This window comes from Ammospiza caudacuta, chromosome 3 (genome assembly GCF_027887145.1).
Source record: "Ammospiza caudacuta isolate bAmmCau1 chromosome 3, bAmmCau1.pri, whole genome shotgun sequence".
Classification (NCBI taxonomy): domain Eukaryota; kingdom Metazoa; phylum Chordata; class Aves; order Passeriformes; family Passerellidae; genus Ammospiza; species Ammospiza caudacuta.
This window is the reverse complement of record NC_080595.1, coordinates 44255811-44270978: the sequence shown is the minus strand read 5'-3', so window position 1 is coordinate 44270978 and position 15168 is coordinate 44255811.

The following is a 15168-nucleotide window of genomic DNA, read 5'->3' as shown; positions in this document are numbered from 1 at the left end:
ACACAGGCAATACTAATCCTTGCAAATACAGTCAGAACCTATTTGCAGATAAGGGCAGGAGCAGTCAGGACCAGTTCAGGATTTTATGGTATTTAAATGCCCAGTAAATAATCTGTAATCCCAGTCCTGCAATTGCCACCACATGACTGGAACTCAGAAATAATGCCTCATTCTTAAAGGATGCTTTTGAGCAATGCATCCTGAGTGGCTCCAAAGACAGAGACATATCTTCACCCTTTTTTACAATGTGGGAAACCAGTGCACACCAAGATGCAATAGTACAAAATGAAAAGTCAGTAGTCTAGACAGGAATAAATCCCAAGCAACCTGAGCCTGATATGCTCTTCTCCAGTGCACTGGGGGAGCTTTGAAGAGATAGTTGTGGAGTCATAACTTCTACTTTCATATCTACTATAAAATCCATTGCACTCATAATAATATCATTCTGTACATGCTATAGACTCATTTATGTCTCCAGAATTGCTTTCATTCAGTAGACATGAATGTATTTTGGGTTTTGTTTGTTTGGTTTTTTTTCATAATTTACCTGTGAAAGAAAACAACAAGTAGAGAGACATTAAAAGTGGAGGGACGTGAATTATGTCTTCCCTTACTCTTAGGCCCTGATTCTTCCCATTTATGAATTAGCTAATACATGAGAAGTAATAAAGATTTTATTAGGATGTTAATGCTTCAAGCTAAGTCAGTGAATAAATGAGGAATATTATTCTTATAACTCTGCTTAAAACAGAATTCAAGCATTTCTGAAGTGACTCAGAGAGGTAAAAGATCTACAGGAATTTGAAAGCTGTCCTCATAAACACTTTTCTGCCTTTTGAGTGTAGAAAAGCCACCCATGATTGAGTGCAAGGTAGATGAGGATGAATCATCAATTAAATTTATGTTGTTTTAGCTGAGCAGTGTAGATATGGGGTTTTTTTTCAAAGAGGCACTAAATAGTGATTTCTAAAGTAAAATCACATTCCTCTCCACTGCCCCACCCCAATGTTATTAGGATTTCTTCCAACTGTCATTGCAGTGTCTGAGTGCTCAGTACAGCAAAAAAAATCCATTTAGTCTTGGCTTGGGTTTTCAATGGGAGCCTGGTGGCTCAGACTCCAGGGAAAATGGAAGCTCTTATTAAAGTACTTAAATTGTAATCTTTTCTAGGACTTGAAAACATTAACGCTGACCCATTTCCCATGAAACAGGATGAAGAGTCAGCGTAGTCTCACACTTTTGCAGAGGCCTCTACTCATCCCATGTCTCTTCTCTGCCCAGTACTACAGATAGGATAATTTGGTGACGGGAGTCCTTCAACATCTGACTACATCTGTATAACTACATGGGTCAATTTATCCCACTCACAGGTGTCAGTTCACTCCACTCACTCCAATTCTCCTTCAGCACTTCCCATATTCCCACATATTCCCAGCTGGAGGTTACTGTTACATCTTGCTCTTCTCCTGAGCTGTTTCAACAAGGAGTGACCTTTTCAGGGAAAATGAACTGTTCTGGTTTAGGAGATGTACACAGCTGTTCTTTGCTAGTCCCTGGCCGAAACAAGATACAGGGTATTTACAGCCATGCTGTCAACACAACTGTGGAATAACGGACCAGAGGCAGTAATTTTTATAGCCTGTACAAATTAAGCTGCAGGTCACCTTTCCCTTGATACTTCCCTAGCCTGGTCATCTGTGGTTTTCACATACCTATATGTATATATATATATGTTACATGTATATGCTTTGCATATGTATGTGTATATGTATCTCATAGATATGATATACATACATACTTTTTTTTTTTTTTTTAATATAACAGTCTGGAAACAGAATCCACAACGGAATGATCTTTGCTTGAAGAAACAAAAAAAAAAAATTTGAAAGAGATCGGAATAACCAGGCAGAATGGAAAATCCTTTCAAAAGACAACAATAGTATAAGCCCTCAAATAAAAGGTTGTGTTGCCAGGAAAAATTACCTTTGAGCCAATGTAACAATAACAAAAACATGAAGAAACTTTTAAGAAGAAAAATACAGAGAGAGTAAAAGAAATGCTCTAAAGACTCAGAAAGAATAAGGACACAAATCGAACTGACAGGCTAACTGCTGTTTTGTAAATCTCTGCACTAATAATTCAAATGTAAAACCACTAAAAATTGGGAATGTTTTAGCATGGGTTCCCTCTTTCCACACATTGTCACAAAAGATACATAACTGAACCCAACTCCCTTAATTGCATTAATATTACCAGCCACAGAGAAAATCTGAAGAAGATTCAAAGAGGAACGATCTTCTCTGCTGGTTGGAGGTGGCTAGAGGGACTTCACAACAGCAGTGACCCCTTGAAAGAAGGGCAGACAATGTTCAAAGCTCCTGCCTGAAGGTATCCATTGCATAATGGGGTAAGTTCCTACAAGTCCACTGAACTCATACCCAGCTGGACACAGAAACATTTGTCCACAGGCATTTGAATTCAATCCCTGGGGGCTCTGAGGAACTGGTCTGGTAGTAAGGCAAAAAGTGGTAATATTAGCAAAGAAATTAAGAGTTCCTTTTATCATGGTGCTCTTCCTTCTTCTTGCAGACAGGCTGCAGAGAGTTTGCCAAGCACCCCTACTGGCACAGTAACCTGATTAGCATGCTCAGGCCTGCAGGACCCTGTGTGCGCTGGAGGGTGTGTTTAAACCTCTCCCTGCACAGACTATGAGTCTGGCCAAAGCGATGCCGACCCATCCCTGGCATATTATTTGTGTGTGTGTGTGTGTGTGCGTGCATGTGCACTGCTAAGGCTCCCCTGAGAGGCCACACAGAGGCTCAAAAGGGGTGCAGAAACACTGAGAGTATCTCCTAGAGGGACAGAGACTCAAGGGGAAAATGTGTTCCTCAGGCACCAGCTGTTGAAGCCCAGCAGCTGGAATCTATCTTCATGGATCTCTGAGATCCAGCAAAAACTCCAGAATTTCTAACTTCGTCCATGCTAGAGCAAATACCAGATCCCAGACAAAAATGAGAAAAGATGGCTGTCAAAACTCCCCCATAGGTGAGACTACAAGGTTGGGTATTCATCTAAAGAATTGTATGCTTGTGTGAAACTCTTCTGAAGAGTCTAACCCTTTTGTTTCTGTGTCACTGGTCTGAAAAGCTCATAATTTTGTTTTCGTTAAAATTTTGGAGATTCTTGCTTCTCACAGGTCTGCTTGTAACATGATGTTCTCTCACAAAATAGTACCCCTTGCATGTGTCAAATGCCTATCAACGTCAATAGCTACTATTATTTTAGGGAAAAATTCTTAGGGATAAGGTCTGAAAAACCTACAGCTTTCAACCTGAATTATCTGCACACTGAACCCAAACTTCCCAGTGCCTGCAGCCATTCAGCCATGTGGTAAGTGCAATTTGCCCATAGCAGCACCCAGTTCACCCAGATTAATGATACTTTCTGTTTGCTTTTTTTCCAGGCTGTTTTAGATTCTCCCCTTCTCTTAACCATACAAATGGACACTTCATTTTTTGGTTGGCAAGTGGTGTGGAAATCTTACACACCCACTGCTTCTGAGCAAGCCTCCAGGATAGGTTGCTGTTGCCACTGGTATTTAACTCTCAGTGGCCAGTACTATGGAGATACCTGAGGGACAGTAATTCTTAACTTGACATAGACTTTCCTCCAGTATGGTGCTTGACAGTCTGGACCTTATTAAATACAGGTAGATGAAGACCCAGCAGAAGTTTTTATTGTCCTTAGAGTCAGATTTAGGAGCGACATCTGGATCATGGGCTGATCCAGCCTTGTTGTCCAAAGTTAACTTAATTTCATTTGGAATGTTGTATTCAAAATATCACTTAAAGAAAAAGAAACTGAGAATACTTAAATACTTAAGGTAAAAAAAGCAAAATAATATGAAAAACTGCTACTAGCCTAATTTTTACTGTCCATTATATTTCATGTTGGATTATTTAATTAATGAACTTGTCTGCTGCTAGTTTCATACAGTAAACGTCATGCATTTCATTATTCATTTGTTCATTGGTGTGGTTTCTTTGTTTTGATTTTTTGTTTTGTTTAATTTTCCTCTGTATCCCCAGTCCACAGAAGGCAAAGCATGATGTTCAAAAGGCTGTTTATATTAAAAAACAACAAAGCATTAGACCAAAACCACAGTCCTGTGCTCATCTATAGCTAACAGTTAATAACAGATAAACAAGGTCTAACAAAATAAATGCCTGCATGACCATTTGCCCAAAGCACAAAGTCAGATTTGGAGGTCTGGAAAAGCTGAGTTGTTTATTCTCCTAAGCACACCTCTGGAGCTAACATAGTCACTAAGGAAGAGAAATCACTGATCATGTTTTGTAAAGAAGGTTAGCCCACAAGATCCCTAAATCACCCAGGCAAAAGCAGAATTGATTACCAAGCATGAAAAAGAGTAGCTAAATTTCTGCTAAATGCATTTGTATTTATTCTTAAATTAAAACACATTTTCAGAACTGGCTAATTGATGTCTTAATTACAAATATGCAATCTGTTAGAATAAATTAAAGGTGGAAAATACAAAGACTAAAATCTCCATCTAATCTAAATTAAAATGAGTCCATTTTATTTTTTTTTTTCAGAGAACATTACATTTTAAGAATAGAAGTCTGGGAGTTGGCCTGCATAAAATCTGAATACTGATTTAACTAAATCAGTCTAGAGTTTGTATGACAAAGTGAATCAAGTAGATACTGTGCAATAACCTCTTCTGGAATAATTTCCATTAGAAATGTTGTTCTGAAATGAAAGCCTCTTTATTCCACAATCATTTGGTTGCTGCTGAAGTGGAGCATTCTGGTCACATTCCTCAGTGACAAAAAGAACTTAAAGACTTATTTTGTAATGTGCAAGAGATGTGAATAGAAAGAAGTGTTTTATTGATAAAAATCCAAGACAGATTGTAAATGTCATTCTTTATTTGCTTTTTAACAGCCAATTGTCTATGAAAGAATCAAAATAATTTAAAATATGCTATATTTATTAGAATAGCTATTGAGCTGTGACTACATGGAATTGATATTGAGATACAAAGGTACCACTGCACAGTTTCTAATAGTAAACCTAAGATTGTGACAGGAGTCAGAGGGATTCATATCCATAACAGAGAACAGCCTAAACCAACACCACCAAAGTAATTAAACCAGTTCTGAAGCTGTGCACAAGAACAGTTCCTGCTGTGTTAGGAAATATGTGGTCTATTCGCACTGTTCCTGTCTTGCTCTTGCTACTTCAGCTGATTTCTTCTTCAGCCTTGGACTTCATATCTCAATCTTCCTATTTCATAAAAGTGTGCTTAAACAGTTCATTTTCTACAGGGAAAATATTTCAAAAGGACATGGTAGTCCATTTTGTAAAGTCTTCTCTTAGTAACAGCCTAGTCAAATATTTTGAGAGTATTGCAATTATTTCTATTATGACACAGGGATGTTGGGAGGGAGCAAGGTGTTTCTGAGCCCTGCTTATCTCATCATTTCTGTTTCAACGCTACCTTGAAGCAAAACAAAAGTGGCTGTGAGCCAGGAATAAACAAAGCCACGCAGAGACCAGGCAGTGTAGGGTCAAGTCATGTCAAAGACCAGATAATAATAAATGCATAAGAGGAGGAAAAAGATTTAAGCTGGTCTAAAAAACCCTATACTATAACACTGGGCATGTATATGTTTATTTCTGCAATGTGAACCCCTGGGACCCATATTCACATCACCTCTACCCACAGTTTCCTGTAATTGATGTGCTTACAGAGATGGTTTCTGAATAATCCCAGAGAAATTAGAGAGGAAAGAAGGAAAAGAACATGCCCTGTCCTTACCCATCAGATGATCTTTCCACTGTCATTTTATGTAGGTACTGATTTTCTGTTAATTCACTCACTTTTTGTGTACAAATGTCAAGGAAGAGATTTTACAGACAAGTACATGCTGGATTAATCAAATAAGTGATGTCGTGTAATGCAGTGCCTGTATTTAAAACTGGAAGCTCTAGGCTGTACATGAAGAACAGTATCTTGCATGTAGGTTTTGGAACAAAAGTGCATTTTCTCCACCCTTGGACCCCAAGACTTAATTTGTCTTTGAAATCACAAAAAATAACAGTCAAAAAGCCCCCTGACATCTTTTGCAGTGGGCCCATAACTATTTAGGGGAATGCAACAAAATAATGTAATCGTAGTAAAAGATTGGAATATATTATGCTGAAAAACTATCATGTGAAGTCAGAAAGGAAAAATCTGAAGGGAAGAGAGAGCGGGATCTATCTTATGCCCTTTTCAGTGTATCATGATAAAAAGAACTTTCAGAGAGCAACATAGTTAATCTAATATTATCCACCCCTAAGAAGAGATACCACTTAAAAAATAAGAGGGAAGTGAACATGTTTTGGATAAACACTAATTTTGACTATATTGAAATCAACAGCAAAACACTTACTGTCTTCCATGGGCTTGCATTTCTTCCAAAGCTCTCTTCTAAGTCTGCTAATGTGCAAATCACTTAGGCATGCATGGAATGCTGAATTATCAGCCTGTCTTTTAGCACTACAAAAAAGAGGAAATAGAAGGTGGGTAAGATGAGAGGAAATGGGTAGTAAATTTTGAGGAGGCACAAGTTAGAGGAAAGTAAGGAGAAGAAAAGCAAGGAGGAAGAAGAATATTTAGTTACAATTTATGACAATACCAGGAGTAGATAAACAGCTCATGATGATGGGAAAAAAGTGGGTTGGCAGACCCAAAGTCATCACCAGGAGGAGAAATTTTAAGTGTTTGTTCAAGTGAGTTATTAAATAAAGTGTTAGGAGTCAGCAGTTATGGTATCTGGTGGTCTAGTTTAAAGCTAATTTATCTGCGGCACTTCTTTCATTATACCAGAGCAGAAAAATGCCAAAATGCCACTTTTCAGATGACCACAGCAGTGGCAACCTTTGTCAAATAAAGAGTCATCCAGGCTTCAGATTGGAAGGTGAGGAGAAGGGTGGAAGTTCTTATGAACCGCATAAAAAATGGTGGCAAAGCCCACCAGTTTTAAAAATTAGGTAGGTTTATGTCATCTGCAGGCATCAAAACTTTCCTGAGTCCTTTATCTTCATATATTTCTTTAACAATTCATAAATACCAATATGTACATGTAGATACTCCCAGGAGGGCAGGCTTGGGGATGATGATGAGGAGTGAAGTGACCACACCTGATTTGTTCACAGGTAATCTTTGGGTAGGAGGGCTGGCTGTTTCCAAACCAAGGAGAATTCTCCCTCCTGCTGCCTCACAATCAAAGTCAAGCTGGCTAAAAGTGACAGACCTATTTTGTTTGAAGTCACAGTTTCTTTAATCTTGGATGGAATTTTCCCAGGAAAATTCACTGGTTGGACAAGTTCCCAAAAAACAAATTAAACTACCCTCTGTAAAGTTAAGATTGGGTGAAGAAGGGAAAATAAAGAGAAGATATTCCCAATTTTATCCTGAATGTATTCAAGGGTGGCTTTTTGGGGTAGAAGGGGAGTGGGATGTTTTTTGTTTGTTTTGTTTAGCGTTTAGTATTTTGTTGGGGTTTTTGGGGAGGGGGCTAGGGAAGGCTTGTGGTTTAGGGATTTTTTGGTTGGTTAGTTTAGTTTAGGGTTTGGTTTGGTTTTTTGGGGTGAGGCAGGGACACACAATGCAATATTTTGTCTGACCAGTTAAGTAAAGTACAATGCAAGTAAAATGACCCTAATTATAAAATCTGTTGGGAAGAACTAGAACTCAGTTTTCCCTGAAATTTTCCCATCATAGAATGGTTTGTGTTGTAAGGGGACCTTAAAGATCATCTGGCTTCAACCCCTCTGCCACGGACAAGGACAATTTTCACTAGGTCTGGTTGCTCAAAGTCCCATCCAACACAGCCTTGAACACTCTCAGGAATGGGGTACCCACATCTTCTCTGGACAGCCTCTGCCAATGTCTCCACACCCTCCCAGGTAAAGAGTTTCTTCCTAACAGCTAATCTATATCTACCCTCCTTCAGGTTAAGGCCATTCCCTTTGTCCTCCCACTATACTCTTGTAAAAAAATCATTACACTGATGGTTCAGGTCTTCTGGTAGAAGCTCTGAAATAGATATAATGCCAAGTTACACTATAGGCAATATTATCTAGATACACTCAGAAGAAAAAAGAATATAAGAGATGCTAAATTACCAGCTCCAGTTGGTGCTCTATTTACCCTAGCACTATAATGGGAAAGAGAAAAAATGATTGGCATAAGAAGCCCTTTGTTTATACAAACTCTTGGAGAGTTCTTCAATGATGACATTTAAGTGTTGTTTGGGAGACAAAGTCAACAATGGTATTCTGGTCATTCAGGCCATATAGCAATAGGTTACAAGTTCCAGGACCTGGCAGTGGAGTTAGACATGCTTGTTTGAGGGACAGGGTGAGGAAATAAAAATATAAGCAGTACCCAAAAGCTAAACTTCAACTGAAAGTTTGAAGAAAAAGGGTTCATAAAATGGTAGAAAAAGCTGCTAAAAAGGATCATGACATGATGTTTGCTCCATCCCATTGCCCAGTTGAGAATCAGGCATGTCTGATTCTTGTCTTCAATGCGTTCAGTCTGCTCATTAACACCTTATACATAAGCTTCTTCTACAGTCTGTGGCACTTCACTGTGTCTCTAAGTGGAGGGAATTTTGCGGTGTCAAACCTGAATCTTCACTTCTACAGATCTAATTCATCATTTCTGTTCCTTTCCTGGAAAAAAGACAAAAACACTTTTTTGTTTTAAGTGAGAATATCATTATGTGATCTCCCTTTTTTTCCAGTCTCACAGACACTAAATACACACAATTCTATCAAACTTGCAGACAATCTGCAGTCTAATCACTTTCATTTAATGAGATATAAGTAATTTTAGGTACTGTATTGACATTCTATGCCAGTTGTTTTTTGGGGTTTTTTTCTGCTTGTTTTATATTTACATTTTGTCTATTAAAAAATAATACAAGAATAACAAACCTCCAATCATGTCATTTGAAAGACCCACACAAACAAAAGAGGGAACTAACTAACAGGTTATTTTCCAAAAATAAAAAATCGAACCAAAAAAAAAAAAAAAAAAAGAAAGAAAAAAAAACCAAAAAAGTTTAGCTGACTCATTATATACTGATGAGATGTTAAAATTAGGAAAACTCTTTAAAAGCCATCATTACATTGCCTCAAGTGGGCTTCCAATAGTGACCTCCCAGGTCTCATGCACGAGCCTGGCCAGCTGTAGCCCGGCAGCCTTCAAGCCTGCCTGTGTTGCAATGGGCTGCCTGGTTGCTGCCAGGCACAGCAGATGAAGGTGTCCTTCCATGCCACTTTGACAGTGAAAGATAGAAATGCCTGGGGCAGCACATGAACTTTTCACTTGCAGCTAAGCAGAGTTTTTGGACCAAGGGGAAAACATGCTGCCATTGTGGTATTTAAATTGCCTATTCTTGCACTATATGGATTACAAAAATCTCAATTTCAGGACTTTAGGAATATATTTTTCAATTTCAATATTTCAATTTTTCGATATTTTTCAAAACCTGCTTTCTCCCTCAAGGCCCATATGTACCAGAACAGCAAGCAAGAGCAAGTAAGTCTGTGGCTTTTTAAGCTATTTTGTGTATCTGTTTCAAGCATCATCAATCCCAGGTATTTGCAGGCTTCTGCCAAAAATTTTCTGCTTTCCTTTAGAAGCAAACATTGAACAACCCAGGCAGGAAGGAAGCTCAAAAGATTATCTGGTTCAGCCTCTAAACAACATTTCTTATTCATCCTATTACCATTTACTGGTATCTATCTACCATTTTTCAAGTTGTCAAATGATTATGCAATTCCTAACAACTCCCTAAACATATTCTGAAGTCTTTGTGGCATTTTAAAAGAAGTATTAAAAGGTAGTAGTTTTTTAGTAATACAAGTTTACCATGATGCAAAAGGCAGTGGCAATTCCAACTTTACTGATAGCTGCAAAAAGACTGGCCGAAAAGCCTTCGAGACTTCCAGCTCCTGGTCCCATTAACCCAGCAGGCAGTCTGCTAGCACAGCAGTCAATTGAAGAGCAGCTTCTGGCAAGTGCCAGTGCCTTTGCTATAGTACAGTAATTGTGCTTACCAGCTCTCAAACATACTTGGCTTCATAAACAACAGTTTCATTATAATTTCTCTATCTCAGTTTGGGCAGAAATGCACACAAACTGTGTCCTCTCACATGACAGGTTAGACCCCTACACAATATAAAAGAGGGTTTTGTTTGGAAAAATCTTTTCTGCTGTACCATGCCCTGGTCTTGCAATGAAGTGGTCAAGAGGAAGCTCCTCTGTTTATCTACCTGCTCCCATTCCCCCTGAGACATCTCCTGTAAGATGATAAGGGCTGTTGCTTGATTCCCTCCATTAGAATGTGTTCAAATGAATCACACAAAGGTGACAATGTCTTTACTTGGCCCCTGAGGAAAAATCATGTTAGGAGATATGTGTTAATTTAGCATTTTCTGATCTGGGACTATATCTGAACATATTCTAAATTCAGCTTAAAGTTCAAACATAAGACAATAGATGAACAAAAATTTACTTGGATTTAAATTAACTTAGGTAACTGTCCACACAGACTTGATACCAAGAGAAGATATTTTTCATTTTTTTTCTGTTGCAGGGAAGGCCTGATTTAGGCTGAATGGGCACCATGTTTAAACTGAAACTAGATAGCAGATCCACAGACTATGAGATCCTACAACACCAACAGGCCAAATTATCTGACTTGGCTTACATGTTTTCACCAGAAAATCCTATCTTCTGGAAAAATAGCAAAGGATTCAATTGAATAGAAAAATAGAAATTATTCTACTTCCTTGGGTTGATCATTCTCATTATTAAGTCCATGTCCCATGATATGCCATGTCCCTGCCCATATTGTGGGGCTCCCCCCATGCTGGCCACAGGCCAGGACGCTGTGCCAGGCCCCAGGGCCACCAGCCCTGTCTCAGTGACTCCGCAGCAGGCCTGGTCCCAGCCCCTCTCAGTCCTGCCAAGCCAGGTCCAAATCTGGTCCAGACCTTGGCCTGTCTCCATCGTCAGGAAGGTGCCTGATGCCCAAAGATGGGACTGCCCCAGTGCCCCCAGCTGCCTGCACCTTGCTGGGGTGGCAGGACAGGTCCTGACTGTCATGCCTTGTCTCAACAGACCCCCATGGGCAGCCCCCTCATCCTGCAGGGCCTGGCCTGATTCAGGAGAGTCATACTGGGCACTTCTTCTCTAGGGAGACATCTCACACCAGTTAAAATGTTTCTGTGTGTTCTGTTTGGTTATCTAAGCATATTGTACTGTTTATTTTTCTCCTTGCATAGCAATACATCTCAAACTGCTTTCTGCACCTCTTCTGGTTCTGGAAAAACTTTTCAAAGCTGTGAATAATTGTGCACAGCCCTGCTTTTTTACAAACTGTCTATATTGGAAGCAGCAATAGTATTCTCTGTTCATCTTCACAGGTAAGAAGCCAAAGGTCCTTTTGGATATGACTTTAACCAGAGGCTTACACTTGCTTGTTAGGTAAATGCACTAAAAAGCCCACCCTGTGACACTCATGTTTGCTTGAGTAATGTGGCTCGAAAGCAATATTTTTTGCTTTTAAAATGTGCATTTTGCTGTGGAGACAAGGTCCAGAACTCAATTTTCAAGTTCTTTTCTTTCTGAGGATGCCTTTACTATTTTAATGGTGATGGCCTGAGGCTTCTAGACCTGGCAACCATGAACAGCTTTTCATCTTTGTAAAAATAAACTGAGATCGTTCACGGAGTTTTCCATTGTTTATCAGCCCTAGTAAATATTTGTGGGTGTCCTTATTCATTAGCTATTTCAGATTTGCAAAGGACTCTTTCCAAAATAAAAGAGAGGGAAAAGAATCAGGGGAAATATTTAGAATGCCAGCAGTAGCAGCAAGCAGTGTAGTGAATGCCAAGGCAGCTTTAACCTTCACTGTGGTGGGTCTCTTGTGTCTTCCTGTTCCATTCACATTGTCTTTTCTGCATCCTGGACAACACTGCCAATTAAAACAAAGCCTTTACCTTGCAGCTCTACTTGCAAACAGGATTGATTGAGGTTTGCTGCTGGAACAGTTTAAAGTAGCCAGGAAACAGGCATCCAATCCCAGCTGCAGTAGGTATTGTTTAAGGAAAGAATCAGAGCCATTTTTTCCTGGTCATGGCCTTCTCATCAAATAAAGAAAAGTTGCGGTGTTTCAAGAACATGCTCTCACTCTGTATGGAGTTTTTTGAGTATCCCATCCATAGTCCTCCAGTCTTTGGTAGAAATTTGAAAGCACTGTACTGCTTTTACTGAAAAAGTATCCAAGGAGTTCCTCAAGTCTGTGCTCATCTCTAGGGCCTTTTAAGTACAGGCGTTATGTTGTAGGTGGAAAGAGATAGAAAAAGTATTACTCAAAACTTTGATCTTCATTTTGGGCAAAAACTCATAATGAACCTGAATATTGGTTTTTGGGAAGTGCCATCTTGATGCATTATTTTTGGTATTTCATTTGCTTTCACCTTTACTGGCTAATTAGGTCTCTGAAGTTATTTACTTCATACAGAGCCCATCCCTCACTCTGCAGTCCATGAGTTGGCCAGAAAAGACCAAGGTCACCGAACCACAACATCTATGTGGCAACAACTCCAAATATAATCTTGCAGGATATTTTTTTTAATAGAAAGTTCATTTTTCCATTAAAAACAGATTCTTTTCATTCCTCTACCCCAGGTCACCTTTTTTGTTTATTCCCAAATAATTTAAACAGGACATTTTCAGATTGCCCTCCCCATATTGCAAAAACCATTTTACTTAATCTTATTCTTTTCTGGCAAACACAACTAAACATTGGGTAATTTTTTTCCCATTTCCTTTATTCTGTAAAAATTTTTGTTTCTCTTAATTCCTTTTTTTTTTTTTTTTTTTTTTTTTAGTTCTTCATTCCTACTTATAAAATGGTACCAGTGGAGGATTTCACAGGAATTCATTAAGCTGATTTCATTATTCCAGTTATCTTACATCTTGGGTAGTTGAATTATTATTACTAAAATTTCTTTTAATTCATTTTGATAATAATTAATCCCACTTATGAAAAGAAAACTGCTAAACCAAACCAAAAACAGAGTGAGTTAGAAAGGCATTTCAAGAGGCAAGAGTAGAAAATATTATTATTACCTTTTCCCTTTTATTATTCTGTCACTTAATGAAATCCACAAGTTGTGCTGTCCAGCACTTGTCCACGCCATAAGTATTACCACACCACTCTTATCAACTCCTTGGTTGTTCAAGTGGTTCAGGTTTATGCTGCAGATTGAAAGGTCTTATATTCTTCCTTCTAACATTTTTCAAGTTAGATATGGCAAATTTTGGCAGGTGGATGTGCTCTTATCAGATTTTCAAATAAATAAAAAGAAAAAGCAGGACATTCATTTATGGAGGAAAAAAACTACTCAAAGAATATTGTGTCAACCCCAATGCACTTAGAATTAATTACTACCATGTCTTGACTGTGAGACCAAAACGTGTCCTTCTGTGCATGCAAGCATAATTACACGAGAACATACATGTTGCTCCTTGGAAATCCAGTATTATCCACTGCACTAACATAGGGAAGAGGAGACCTTATTAAAAATACATACATAATTTTCATTTTTAATATAATGTGTAAATATTTACTTTTTAAAGTATGGCTGTGATACTCAAGGGAACTGGCTTGTCTTTTGGGCACTCCCAGAAAAGTCCTGCTCAGCAAGGCTGTAACAATACCATCATTTGAGAATGTCAGAATAACAGGTCACATACCAACCTCAACCACAGTATTTCTGGTTTTTGTGATCTGCATGTAATACCACTGCTTAGCATTTTTGCATGATTTTGGGAAAGGTGGAAAGGAGGGAGGAATTTTGGCAGAGGAATTTTGGCAATAGGTGTGCAAATTCAAATTCAGAAAGGTAAAAATGAGAAAGCCTTAGTCCCACTGCTGGTAAGAATGGAAATAAAGCACATACGTCTTAGTCATCCTGTCCCTTTTCTATATATGAAACAAATCTAAGTTTTACCTCCAGCTGCAAACTCTGTCTACTTGGGAATATAAATTATTGTCACAGCTTATGTAAGCTTGATATATTTTGGTTGCTTATAATGAAAAGAGTAATTTTATAGAAGGCTAGGTAATATTACTTTTGTTCATTATGTACTTCTCCAACCTGTTTCCCAAGATGATAATATTTATAATAGAACAGTTGTCATTCTGAGTTTTTCATTACTTCCCTTGAGATAGCTGTCGATGCAAACAGCCAAAATCATGTATCAGAAACTGCATTGCTGTTCTCCGAGAGATCCCAAGCTACCAGCATGTGGTTCTCATTTGGAAAGAGTGAGAAGGGGCAGTGTTCTCATAATAGCTCCAAACAAAAAACATTTACTTGAAACAGAAGGGTACAGTGAGAGGTGATGTCCTCAGGAATAAATTTTGCATTTTTAAGCCAATAGTGGTACAAGAAGGTGCATTCATTTGCCACTCTCACTACCTGCCAAGGTATAGAGAAAGGTCACCTATATGACCCTAAATAACTGATGAAGCACAGCTGAAAGAAGGAGCACGTGCATTAGTGTATCATGGTACCAGGTTCCAAGCATATCCTAATTGAAACTAAAGTTTATTTAAAGATCGATGAAACATTATATAAGTTGTTTTCCAGTCTACTGCCACATGCAGCAACATTAAAACTACACTCATCTAATTGCCCTACCTACAGCCATGAAACCATTTATTGTTGTCTAAACATGATGAAAAAATTGTAATAAATTTTTCCATTCTAACACAATTGATGTTTTTTGACTATACTAGATATACATAAAAAGCAGTCATAATTCTGACGCCTACTCAGCCCTACTGTTTAGTATAAATGTAAATCCTGTCCACTATCACCCTCCTACCAAGGATCACAAAAATTATATGTACTTAATCATTGGCTAGAAAAAAAAAATACCTGGTCTGAGTTAAGCAGAATTTATTAGCTAGCTTCAGCATCTGAAAAGATTCCAGTCATAGACCTAACTTATTTTAGGATTATCTATAGCTTAGGATTATCTATACCTAAGCAGAAATGGTATGA